The sequence below is a fragment of the Schistocerca piceifrons genome, chromosome 4 (assembly GCF_021461385.2).
Source record: "Schistocerca piceifrons isolate TAMUIC-IGC-003096 chromosome 4, iqSchPice1.1, whole genome shotgun sequence".
NCBI classification, from domain to species: Eukaryota; Metazoa; Arthropoda; class Insecta; order Orthoptera; family Acrididae; genus Schistocerca; species Schistocerca piceifrons.
In genome coordinates this window covers 677,338,842-677,352,251 of record NC_060141.1, presented here as the reverse complement: position 1 = coordinate 677,352,251, position 13,410 = coordinate 677,338,842, and positions in this window count along the sequence as shown.

The following is a 13,410-nucleotide window of genomic DNA, read 5'->3' as shown; positions in this document are numbered from 1 at the left end:
CACTGCATACGGCAACTCGCACGCGCTACTACTCTCTGGTCAGAGATTGTCATGGGTCGCCATCGCTGCATAATTGTTTCATAACCCTCCACTGGGGGGGGGCAAAAATTTGGCAGCGATGGTGAGTCATTTGGACTTGCCATGAGCAACAAATTTTTTCTTAATTGATTAACTTTTACAATTTACAGAATATTCAGATGTAGTACATGAATTAAATGTGGTGCACATGCACCGAGTACATAACATATCAGACAATGACAAAATGTGAGTACAAAACATATTAGTGAATCAGAAAAATTTATATACAAATTATTTGATAGCTAACAAAAGTGCACACGCACTGAAAAACTCTTTAGCATTTTTAGAACAAATAAACAGAATGGCAAAAAATCATGTTGACAAGTGACATGAGTGCACATCCACTGCAGTTGGGAATATCAGCAAATCACAAAATGTATTAATAAATGGCAAAAGTGCACACGCACTGTAGTACAGAACATATCAGAAAACCACAAAAAATATACACATAATGAGTACAAATGGCATAAAGTGCACATGCACTGAAAAACTCTCTAATATTTTTACGACAAATAAACCTATTGAGTACAAATCATATTGACAAACGACAAAAGTGCACACACACTGTAGTACTCTCTACTATTTTTCTACAACAAACAAACAAATCAAGGAGTGTAATAAAGTGCTCATGCACTATAGAAGTCTTTAGTAATTTCAGGATAACTGATCTTATTAACAAATGAAAGGAAGTGCACACGTACTGCATATGACTTTTTCAGTTTACAAGAATTAGGGAAGGAATAGGAAGGATTGCGTCATGGTTGTAGCACTTAGGTTGCACGCAGCTGCACTGAAAGTCCATATCTTTCCACAGAAGTACAACACCAAGTGAGACAATTTGCAGTTCTTTTCCCAGAAGTGTTTATCAGCGTAGCCAAGACACTGAAATATCATAGTAATCTTCCATGTTATCATTTTGGCAGTACATCAGGTACACCAAACAGTGGGACCATAATAACGTCTCCATCGCTCACAGTGGTGGACAGCATGTCGCGTCAGCACCACGCTCTTACAAGGCGCACCAACGTAGAATTAGTGCAAAACAAAAATATAGTGCTCCATGATCATGAGGATAGACAGGACAAATGGACATTGCAGTAATTCAGGGTAGTTAGGTCAGTAGTTGAAGGACATTAAGTCACATACTAGTCTTCATTAGGAATTACATTAGTAGTTTGCGGCATTCATAGCCCAGGTATTGAACATTTCTGTACCATGTATGTAGCATTACAGAAAAATGTTCATTAATTGTTTGACATAGAATATTTGCACTCATTCTCTAATTACAAAGCATTATTAAATAATCGCATTCTTTTCCCAGTTACAAAAGAATAATGAATAGCATTCAGTTTCTAATTACAAAGCATAAGTAGTAGCATTTTTTCCTAGTTACGAAGCATTATGGGTAAATAGTATTCATTTTCCAGTTACAAAGCATAATTAATTAATCATTTGTCATTTCAATATAGTAATAATCAGTAGTCATGTTTAAGGTGACATATTATTCATAGCTGATCAGCATTACTCAGAACTCTCTTAAACTGGTATCATTATTTAGGACTGGTAATACATTTTTTGTTGTTATCAATGCATTGCTTTGGGTAATTATAAGGGAAAACAAGAAGAGAAAAAGAAAAAAAATTGCTTCTAGGTTGTTCCTGTAAATGAAAAATATGTAACGTCATTCGTCATGAGTCAGCTGTAGCAAGGTTGTGACACAACTGGGTAAAAAAAATATGCAAGTACTAGTATAGGTTTAAAAAGTAACAAGTTTAGTAAGTATCATGAAAGGCTTCTCCTGGAAAAAATACAAAATGGATTATTGAGCTGAAAGAAGAAACGCATACTATGCTCAAAAGTAGTGAACTTCGAATTAACAGGTAGTGAAATGTGTATAAAAAATGTGTTCCATAGCTGTCCTTTCCAAAACCTTCAATCATCATACCATACGATATAAAACATACTGTCAAAACAAACTGCAACAAATACTTAAATAACTACATAGCATAAATACATAAACTTCAACATCATCCTCATCTGCAAAGAAAAAAAACTTCATTATCCATCACTTCATTATCCAAATTATCATAACTTCATTATTATCATCACCTGTAAAGACAAACTTCATTATTCATAGTACCATATTCTTCATCATTATTCATCAGCATTCATTATCATCTGCAAAAAAATCACTTCATTAGTCATTACACAACTATTCCTTATCTCTAGCATATTTCATCACTAAAACTAAAATGTGTAGTTCTGTCTGACAGCCTGCATCAATCGCCTTGTATTCTGAAAGAAAAAATTAGTTAAGACTGCTATTCCACGATGCGTATAGTATATTCTTGTTAATGCTTATTAATCCTGATCCATTTACTCTTCCTCATAATGTTTTTGTATCTTCTTTCGTCTATTCCATAGTTGAAATTCCCTTTTCTGTTTAATTTATTTCCTTTACGCATCATTTCTTTCTGAAATTGATGAACAAAGATTAATGTCTTGCACTTAATTCATATACCCACTAAATGACGACTGGTTTATGGTAACATAATTAAGCATACAGCATAACATGACAGAAAACGTAATATGTCAAAAGCATAGACAGTGTTCAAAGGTAAAAATGTACAGAGAATATCACAATGCAGCAGCAAAAAAAGAAAAATGTAAAACAGTCACGATGTTGAGATATCATAGGGAAAAAAATGTCAAAGTCAACTGGTGTGTGTTATACCTTAACTATTTCACAGTGCATCCAAACAAAACATGAAAACAATCGTACATACATAAGAAAGACAAAATGTGACGTTCGTTGTGTTCAGCTAGTATGTAGTGTAGTTAATAGAGGCGAGAATTAAAGACTTTAATGGAGAGAGAATTTGATAAAATTAATACGTGACTACATAGAATTGCATAATTATTCATAAAATACGTAAGTTTGTCTGGAAAAATATGCACGGTCTGATGTGTAACGACAAGAAGAGCGACCTGCTAACCTTACCTTGCCGGGCACTTGCCAAGAAAAAATGCGATAATCATCAGTAGTTAGTCATGTAATTATAATTGCAGAAGTGCTCATAAAGATTAGTAAATGGCATCGTGACATGTTACATCATAAAGTGGTTTCATTCAATAAAGGGTTTAACATTGTATACATGATGGTTCCCCTTACTTTTTCTGGTTCTCAAAGTTTCGACGTGTAGAACATTGGGGTGAGGAATGCTGCGAATCCGATATGGACCTGCGTATAGAAGTTCAAATTTACTGCACTTACCTTTTATTCTGCTGGATAAATAGTGCGTACGTACTAATATCTTCTGTCCAATGTGAAAGTCACGGCGTGTACAAACCTGTCTTTGCTGTCTTCTCCGGCGCTCTGCGGCACGTTTGATGTTGTTCAGCGCAATGTCAATTATTTCATGGTGTCGTAATCGACGAGATGTAGGAAAAGTTACTAATTCTTTAATTTTGTTAGGTGGTTCAGTATTTTTCAGTATAACAGACGGAGATAGCATTGTGGATTCATTTGGTATGGAATTAATTACATCTTGGAACGAGAATATGTGTGTGTCCCAATTAATATGTCTTTTGTGGCAGTATATTCTACACAGTTTACCAATTTCTTTCATTAATCGTTCACAGGGGTTCGAAGAAGCATGGTACTTGGATATATAGATCGGAGAAATGTTTCTGGCTCGTAACATGCCTGTCCATATGCCACATCGAAATTGTGATCCATTGTCAGAAATTACTTTCAACACATGCCCTACATGAAATAGAAAATGTTTTACAAATGCTTTCGAAACAGTTTTAGCAGTAGCTTTGCGTAACGGAGTGAAAGTAACAAATTTTGAAGTGAGTTCAACAGCGACAAAGATGTAGCAAAAACCTCTGTTAGTTCTCGGACTCGGACCAAAAATGTCTACAGCGGCCATGTGTCTTAATTTAACAGGTACAATGGGATATAATGGAGGAATATGTGAAGTGGTGTCTGACTTAGCTTTCTGGCAAATTTTACATGACGCTAAAACTCGTCGTATACGTTTTTCCATGTTGGTAAAATAACAGTTCTGTCTCAGTATAAGAAAACATTTTCTGGCTCCGTAATGTGCATAACTTAAATGAGTATACCATATTAATTTGTTAACCAATTCGTCAGGAATGCATAATAACCAATTATTGCTGTCAGGGTGAGAGCGGCGAAACAGAATGTCATTGCGTACAGTGTAATGGTTTCTAATCGTAACATTATTCTTATCTTGCCAAAGGTGTTTCATTTCTTTCCACGCATTGTCTTTACTTTGCTCTTTTGCTATGTCCTGTAATGACGATGAAATAAAATTTTCAAATGCAACTTGCTGAATGTACATGACACTGAAATTTGCTTTGCAGAAGTTGGTTGCTACGTCTTGCTGATTGTTGCAGAGAGAACGAGAAAGTGCGTCTGCTATAACATTTTGTGTGCCGGGAATGTGAACTATTGTAAAATTAAATTCCTGTAAATAAAGTTTCCATCTGCTTAATCTGTCGTGCGTGAATTTAGCAGAAAGTAAAAATTGTATAGCTCTATGGTCTGTGTAAAAGGTGGTATGTCTGCCATAAAGAAAGTGCCTAAATCTCGTAAAAGCCCAAACAACACATAATGTTTCTAATTCTGTAACGGAATAATTTCGTTCAGCAGGTGACAGAATGCGACTTGCAAATGGGATGTTTTTAATTACTATAGAGCCATCTTCTTCAATTTCCTGAAAAATGTGTACGCCTAAAGCGGTGTTGGAACTGTCGGTGGCAATGAAAAAATTTCTGGTAAGATCTGGGTGCGATAAAAGTGGAGCATTCAGCAGAGCATGTTTCAGGTTCACAAATTCAGAATGTGCTTGCTTATCCCAAGACCAAATAGCATTTTTACCTGTTAATTGGCATAATCTAGGTGTGTTTAAAGCAGAGTGATGAATAAATTTACGAAAAAAGTTAATTAACCCCAAAAAGCTGCGTAGTTGTTTCTTCGTCGTAGGAACAGTAATGTCACGTAGAGCTTGAAGTTTTTCCGCATCAGGCGCAATGCCTTCTGCTGAAGTTACGTGTCCAAGAAATTTTATAGAAGCCCTGCCAAAGTGCGATTTACTGAGGTCAACTGTGAGTCCTTGTGCACGAAAAATTTGCAACAGTTGTTCTAGAATCAGATTGTGTTCAGTCCAGTTAGCCTCCGCAATAAGAATGTCGTCTACGTACGTCGTGATAATATTTTTCATGCAAACGTGTGTCGGATGGCGTCAAAATTAATAACATTTTTCGTGAACAAGATTCTGCGTGTCAAAATTATTGCTTATGTTACTGGAATATGCAACCTGTACTGTATCTGGTCAAATTCTATCGTACGTGCTGTTATTTATTTTACGGGAGGATGTTGTGGCATATCCACTATTTGAACTGCTCTGTTATTTCTTACTGACGTGTTACGCTATAGATGACACCTGTTGTCTGGTTCATTCATGATAATATGTTGTTGCTGATGTTCTTGCTGCTGAAAAGATCGTCTGTTATTAAATGTACGCTGAAAATTGTGCTCATTATTTTTACGTTGGTCATGATAGTCACTTCTATACGGTGCATTGCGATAGCAATTGAAATACTGTGTTTTCTATACGTAGTTATTTCCTTGCTGCTGTGCGTTACTATTTGTTGTAGCTGAGACTATACGTGCACGCGGCGAAACATTAAAGCTTGGTTGACCTTGTAGACTGCATTGTTGGTTAGGTATGCTAAGCGGCTGACTTTCATGCTGTTGTGGTGAAAAAACATCTATTGTTACAAAAATACATTTACGACTGCTGCTAATTTTACACATACTAATGATTATAACAAGTACAGTGGAATGTCAGGTCTTAAATGGCTACACAGGATAATTGAAATGGCCTGGGAGTCGTGACAGGTTCCATCAGACTGGACAAAAGCAGTAATCACACCAATCTTTAAACATGGAAACAGAAAAGATTGTAACAACTACAGAGGTATCTGTTTAATCAGCGTTGTGGGTAAAATCTTCTCAGGTATTGTTGAAAGGAAAGTGCGAGTATAAGTTGAGGAGCAATTGGATGAAAATCAGTGTGGGTTTAGGCCTCTTAGAGGTTGTCAGGACCAGATCTTTAGCTTACGACAAATAATGGAGAAGTGTTATGAGTGGAACAGGGAATTGTATCTATGCTTTATAGATCTAGAAAAGGCATATGACCGGGTTCCTAGGAGGAAGTTATTGTCTGTTCTACGAGATTATGGACTAGGAGGCAAACTTTTGCAAGCAATTAAAGGTCTTTACATGGATAGTCAGGCAGCAGTTAGAGTTGACGGTAAACTGAGTTCATGGTTCAGAGTAGTTTCAGGGGTAAGACAAGGCTGCAACCTGTCTCCACTGTTGTTCATATTATTTATGGATCATATGTTGAAAACAATAGACTGGCTGGGTGAGATTAAGATATGTGAACACAAAATAAGCAGTCTTGCATATGCGGATGACTTAGTTGTGATGGCAGATTCGATTGAAAGTTTGCAGAGTAGTATTTCAGAGCTAGATCAGAAATATAAGGACTATGGTATGAAGATTAGCATCTCCAAAACGAAAGTAATGTCAGTGGGAAAGAAATATAAACGGATTGAGTGCCAAATAGGAGGAACAAAGTTAGAACAGATGGACGGTTTCAAGTACTTAGGATGCATATTCTCACAGGATGGCAACATAGTGAAAGAACTGGAAGCGAGGTGTAGCAAGGCTAATGCAGTGAGCGCTCAGCTACAATCTACTCTCTTCTGCAAGAAGGAAGTCAGTACCAAGACTAAGCTATCTGTGCACCGTTCAATCTTTCGACCAACTTTGTTGTATGGGAGCGATAGCTGGGTGGATTCAGGTTACCTTATCAATAAGGTTGAGGTTACGGATATGAAAGTAGCTAGGATGATTGCAGGTACTAGTAGATGGGAACAATGGCAGGAGGGTGTCCACAATGAGGAAATCAAAGAAAAACTGGGAATGAACTGTATAGATGTAGCAGTCAGGGCAAACAGGCTTAGATGGTGGGGTCATGTTACACGCATGGGAGAAGCAAGGTTACCCAAGAGACTCATGGGTTCAGCAGTAGAGGGTAGGAGGAGTCGGGGCAGACCAAGGAGAAGGTACCTGGATTCGGTTAAGAATGATTTTGAAGTAATAGGTTTAACATCAGAAGAGGCACAAATGTTAGCACTGAATAGGGGATCATGGAGGAATTTTATAAGGGGGGCTATGCTCCAGACTGAACGCTGAAAGGCATAATCAGTCTTAAATGATGATGATGATGATGATGATGATGATTATAATTTTTATATGTTATTAAAATTCTCGTGGTTGTCATTTCTGGAGTGCCTAATGAAAATTGTCACATTCGGTAAAAATTTGTCTTATCGGATTCTCATTACATATTCTTAATTCTAGATAGAGCAATAGTTAAAGAGCTGTTTTGATAGATATAAAGGATAGTAGAAGAGAAGGCAGCAGTGCAGAAAACTAAAGATGAAACAGCACTACTACAGCTCGGGGCCCTATGCACGCTACGGCACATATTCATTAAAGCGTAATGAATCCCCTGAGGTCACTTACGCACTGCAAATAATTTTTAGCTTTTGCGTTGCAGGCAATAGCGGCAAAAATCCAAAGGCAAAATGTTGTATCCATGTTAATTCCAATTTCTCCATAATAGGTAATGCTGATGAAAATACAATAGCAAATTGTCGCATCAGGTTCAAAGCTAGCTTCCGCATTACAGGCAATAGCGGTGAGAGCACAAAAATAAATTGTCTTAAACAGTGCAAATCGTGTATCTGCGCTCTGTAATTATTAAATTCTTCCGATTTTTTTACACATACAAATTGCTTATACTCAACGTTCTTATCACTGAATTTATGAACACGTTCAGGTTTCTGTGAGAATCTGTTTGTCTGTGTCATTTCGGATTTTAAGTTGCGTAGCTTATCAGATATTAAGTCGCGTAGCTTTTCGGATTTTAAGTCGCGTAGTCTCTGTAAATTGCTCTGTAAATTGCTCAAATTATCCCGCTGCGCGAGTCTGACAAATGTTCGCAAAGTGGCGTCTGCTGTGATGTGATATTAACTGAAATACTTTTCATCTCTGTTACTTCTTGTTGTAAACTTGACAACTTTCTACCCAACGTGTTATTAGACGTAAATTTTGAAATTCAGGTGTTTGGTTAAATGAAACCGGTGCAGTATCGTCTGATTTATTGTCATTAGTACTTTCGATAACATCAATACGACTGGCAAATTCATCATATTTTTCAGTCAGTATTTTTACCTGATCATCGGTTTTAGTGTCTGAGGCATTAATCTGTTTTTGCAATTTACGTGTAGTTTCGTTCAATTTTTTAACATCAACTTTGACGACATCGGAATCCTGTGTTAGTTCTGATTGTTCGAGTCTGTCGGTCACTGCTTGAAAATCTGTTGTGTATGTGTCTGTTTTCGACTTAAGATCTGAAATTTCGTCACGTAATTCTGTGTTCGACTGTCTGATGGAATTAATTGTATATACAATGAGTAACAAATGACATAAGTGCATACATACTGAAGTATTGAATATACAGAATGAGTACAAATCATATTGAAAAATGAGAAAAGTGCACAGGCACTGAAGTTCAGTAGAAAACATATTAACACCTAACGTAAGTGCACATGCACTGTAGTTCAGAACATATCATTAAAATAAAAATGTATATACAATATAAAAGACAAGAGTGCACATAAACTGTACTTCAGAACAAATCAAAAAATGTCTTTAGCATTTTCGCAATAAATAAACATAATGGCAAAAAATCATATCGACAAGTGACATAAGTGTACTCGCACTGGAGTTCAGCGAATCGAAAAAAGTGTATAGCCATGAACATAAATGATGTTAGCAAAAAATGATTTTCATTATTAGGATAGGAAAGGGAAGGATTGCATCATGGTTGTAGCACTTTAGATTGCACACAGCTGTTCTGAAAGTCCATATCTTTCCACAGAAGTACAACACCAAGTGACACAATTTGAAGTTCTTTTCCCATCAGAGTTTATCAGTGTAGCCAAGACACTGAACTGTCGTAGTAATGTTCCATGTTCTCATTTTGGCAGTACACTAGGTACACCAAACAGTGGGACCATAATAACGTCTTCATCGCTCACGGTGGTGGACAGCATGTCGTGTCAACACCACGCTCTTACAAGGCACACCAACGTAGAATTAGTGCAAAACCCAAGATAGTGCTCCATGATCACTAGGATAGACAGGACAAATGGACATTGCAGTAATTCAGGGTAGTTAGCTCATAAGGTGAAGGACATTAAGTCACATACCATTCTTCATTAGTAGTTTGCGGCATTCATAGCCCAGTTATTGAACATTTCTGGACCATGTATGTAGTATTACAGAAAAATGTTCATTAATTGTTTTACATAGAATCAGTAGCCTTCTTTTCCTAGTTACAAAGCATTATTAAATAATCGCATTCTTTTCCAGTTACAAAGTATAGCATAGTTAATTAATCATTTGTCATTCCAATATAGTATTAATCATTAGCCTTCTCCTAATTACAAAGCATTATTAAACAATCACATTCTTTTCCAGTTACAAAGTATGGCATAGTTAATTAATCATTTGTCATTTCAATATAGTAAGAATCATTAGCTTTTTCCTAATTACAAAGCATTATTAAACAATCACATTCTTTTCCAGTTACAAAATATCAACATTGAAAACAAGAGCTAATTAATGGCATAATTAATAACATAATTCATTGAGTGACATTAATTATTGGCACTCAGTGGCCAGCAAGTATTGAGTAGAATAAAACATTGTTCATCATTCAGTATTATTCAGATCATTACGAAGTCATTATTAAAAATCAGTTAATTACAGTCATAGCATTAATAATCATGGGCATTATAAGTAGTCTCATTACAATAAACAGTGGCAGTCCTTGGCCAGTTACAAAGCATTATTTTATATATATATATATTTTTTTGTATCATTAAGAAGTCATTACTGAAGTGACATACTATTCAGAGCTGATCAGCATTACTCAGAACTTTCTCAAACTGGTATCACTATTTAGGACTGGAAATACATTTTTTTTTTGTTAGCAATGCATTGCGTTGGGATCGATAATTAAATTGCTGAGGCATAACACTACTTGCTTCTGACCTATTGCTGCAAATGAGGGTAGGTAACATCATTCGTCATGAGTCAGCTGTAGCAAGGTTATGTAACAAGGCAGTATATGAGATCACATTTATAAATGATAGACACAAATGGGAAAAAAAATAAAAATGCAAGTACTAGAACACGTATAATAAGTAACAGGTTTAGTAAGTATCATGAAAAGCTTCTCCTGGAAAAAATACAAAATGGATTATTGACCTGAAAGAAGAAACGCACACTATGCTGAAAAGTAGTGAACTTCGAATTAACAGGTAGTGAAATGTGTATAAAAATGTATTCCATAGCTGTCCTTTCCAAAATCTTCAGTCATTATACTATGCAATATAACACCTGCTGTCAAAACAAACTGCAACAAATACTTAAATAACTACATAGCATAAATACATAACTTCAACATTATTCTCATCTGTAAAAAAAAAAAAACTTCATTATACATCTCATCATAACACCATTATCATCATCACCTGTAAAGAAAAACTTCATTATTCATAATAGCATATTCTTCATCATTATTCATCAGCATTCATTATCATCTGCAAAAAATATCACTTCATTACTCATTACACAACTAATCCTTATCTCTAGCATATTTCATCACTAAAACTAAGATGTGTAGTTCTGTCTGACAGCCTGCATCAATCACCTTGTATTCTGAAAGAAAAAATTAGTTAAGACTGCTATTCTACGATGAGTATAGTATATTCTTGTTAATGCTTGTTAATCCTGATCCATTTACTCTTCCTCATAAAGTTATTGCATCTTCTTTCGTTTATTCCGTAGGTGAAATTCCCATTTCTGTTGAATTTATTTCTTACATGCATCATTTCTTTCTGAAATTGATGAACAAAGATTAATGTCTTGCATTTAAATCATATACCCACCAAATAATGACTGGTTTATGGTAACATAATTAAACATACAGCATAACATGACAGAAAACGTGATATGTCAAAGACATTGACAGTGTTCAGATGCAAAAATGTACACAGAATATCACAATACAGCAGCAAAAACTGTAAAACAGTCACGATCTTGAGATGTCATAAGGCAAAAAATGTCAAAGTCGACTGGTGTGTGTTATATATCTTAACTATTTCACAGTGCATACAAACAAAACTGGAATACAATCATACATAAAAAGACAAAAATGTGACGTTCGTTGTGTTCAGCTTGTATGTAGTGTAGTTAATCGAGGCGAGAATTAAAGACTTTAATGGAGAGAGAATTTGATAAAATTAATACGTCATTACATAGAATTGCATAATTATTCATAAAATACGTAAGTTCATCTGGAAAAATATGCACGGTCTGATATGTATCGACAAGAAAAGCGACCTGCTAACCTTACCTTGCAGGGCACTTGCCAAGAAAAAATACGATAATCATCAGTAATTAGTCATGTGAATATAATTGCATAAGTGGTCATAAAAAAAATTAGTAAATGGCATCATAGTGTGTCGAATCATAAGGTGTCTTCATTCAATAAAGGGTTTAATATTTGACCAATGATGGTTGTCTTTCGATTTTCTGGTTCTCAAAGTTTCGACGTGTACAACATTGGGGTGAGGGATGCTGCGAATCCGATATGGACCTGCGTATAGAAGTTCAAATTTACTGCACTTACCTTTTATTTTGCTGGATAAATAGTGTGTACGTACTAATATCTTCTGTCCAACGTGAAAGTCGCGGCGTGTACAAACCTGTTTTTGCTGTCTTCTCCGGCGCTCTGCGGCACGTTTGATGTTGTTCAGCGCAATGTCAATTATTTCATGGTGTCGTAGGCGACGACATTTAGGGAAGTTTACTAATCCTTTAATTTGTTTGGTGGTTCAACGTTTTTCAATATAACAGACGGAGATAGCATAGTGGATTCATTTCGAATGGAATTAATTACATCTTGGAATGAGAGTATGTGTGTATCCCAATCAATATGTCTTTTGAGGCAGTATATTCTACACAGTTTACCAATTTCTTTCATTAACCGTTCACAAGGGTTCGAAGAAGCATGGTACTTGGATATATAGATCGGAGAAATGTTTCTGGCTCGTAACATGCGTGTCCATATGCCACATCGAAATTGTAATCCATTGTCAGAAATTACTTTCAACACATGCCCTACATGAAATAGAAAATGTTTTACAAATGCTTTCGAAACAGTTTTAGCAGTAGCTTTGCGTAACGGAGTGAAAGTAACAAATTTTGAAGTGAGCTCAACAGCGACAAAGATGTAGCAAAAACCTCTGTTAGTTCTCGGAAACGGACCAAAAATGTCTACAGCGGCCATGTGTCTTAATTTAACAGGTACAATGGGATATAAAGGAGGAATATGTGAAGTGGTGTCTGATTTAGCTTTCTGGCAAATTTTACAAGACGCTAAAACTCGTCGTATACGTTTCTCCATGTTAGTAAAATAACAGTTCTGTCTCAGTATAAGAAAACATTTTCTTGCTCCGTAATGTGCGTAGCTTAAATGAGTGTACCAGATTAATTTGTTAACCAGTTCGTCAGGAATGCATAATAACCAATTGTTGCTGTCAGGATGAGAGCGGCGAAACAGAATGTCATTGCGTACAGTGTAATGGTTTCTAATCGTAACATTATTCTTATCTTGCCAAAGGTGTTTAATTTCTTTCTACACGTTGTCTTTATTTTGCTCTTGTGCTATGTCCTGTAATGACGATGAAATAAAGTTTTCAAATGCAACTTGCTGAATGTACATGACACTGAAATTTGTTTTGGAGAAGTTGGTTGCTGCGTATTGCTGATTGTTGCTCAGAGAACGCAATAGTGCGTCTGCTATAACATTTTGTGTGCCGGGAATGTGAACTATTGTAAAATTAAATTCCTGTAAATAAAGTTTCCATCTGCTTAATCTATCGTGAGTGAATTTGGCCGAAAGTAAAAATTGTATCGCTCTGTGGTCTGTGTAAACGGTGGTATGTCTGCCATAAAGAAAGTGCCTAAATTTCGTGAAAGCCCATACAACGCATAATGTTTCAAGTTCTGTAACAGAATAATTTCGTTCAGCAGGTGACAAAATGCGACTTGCAAATGCGATGTTTTTGATTACTGTAGAACCATCTTCT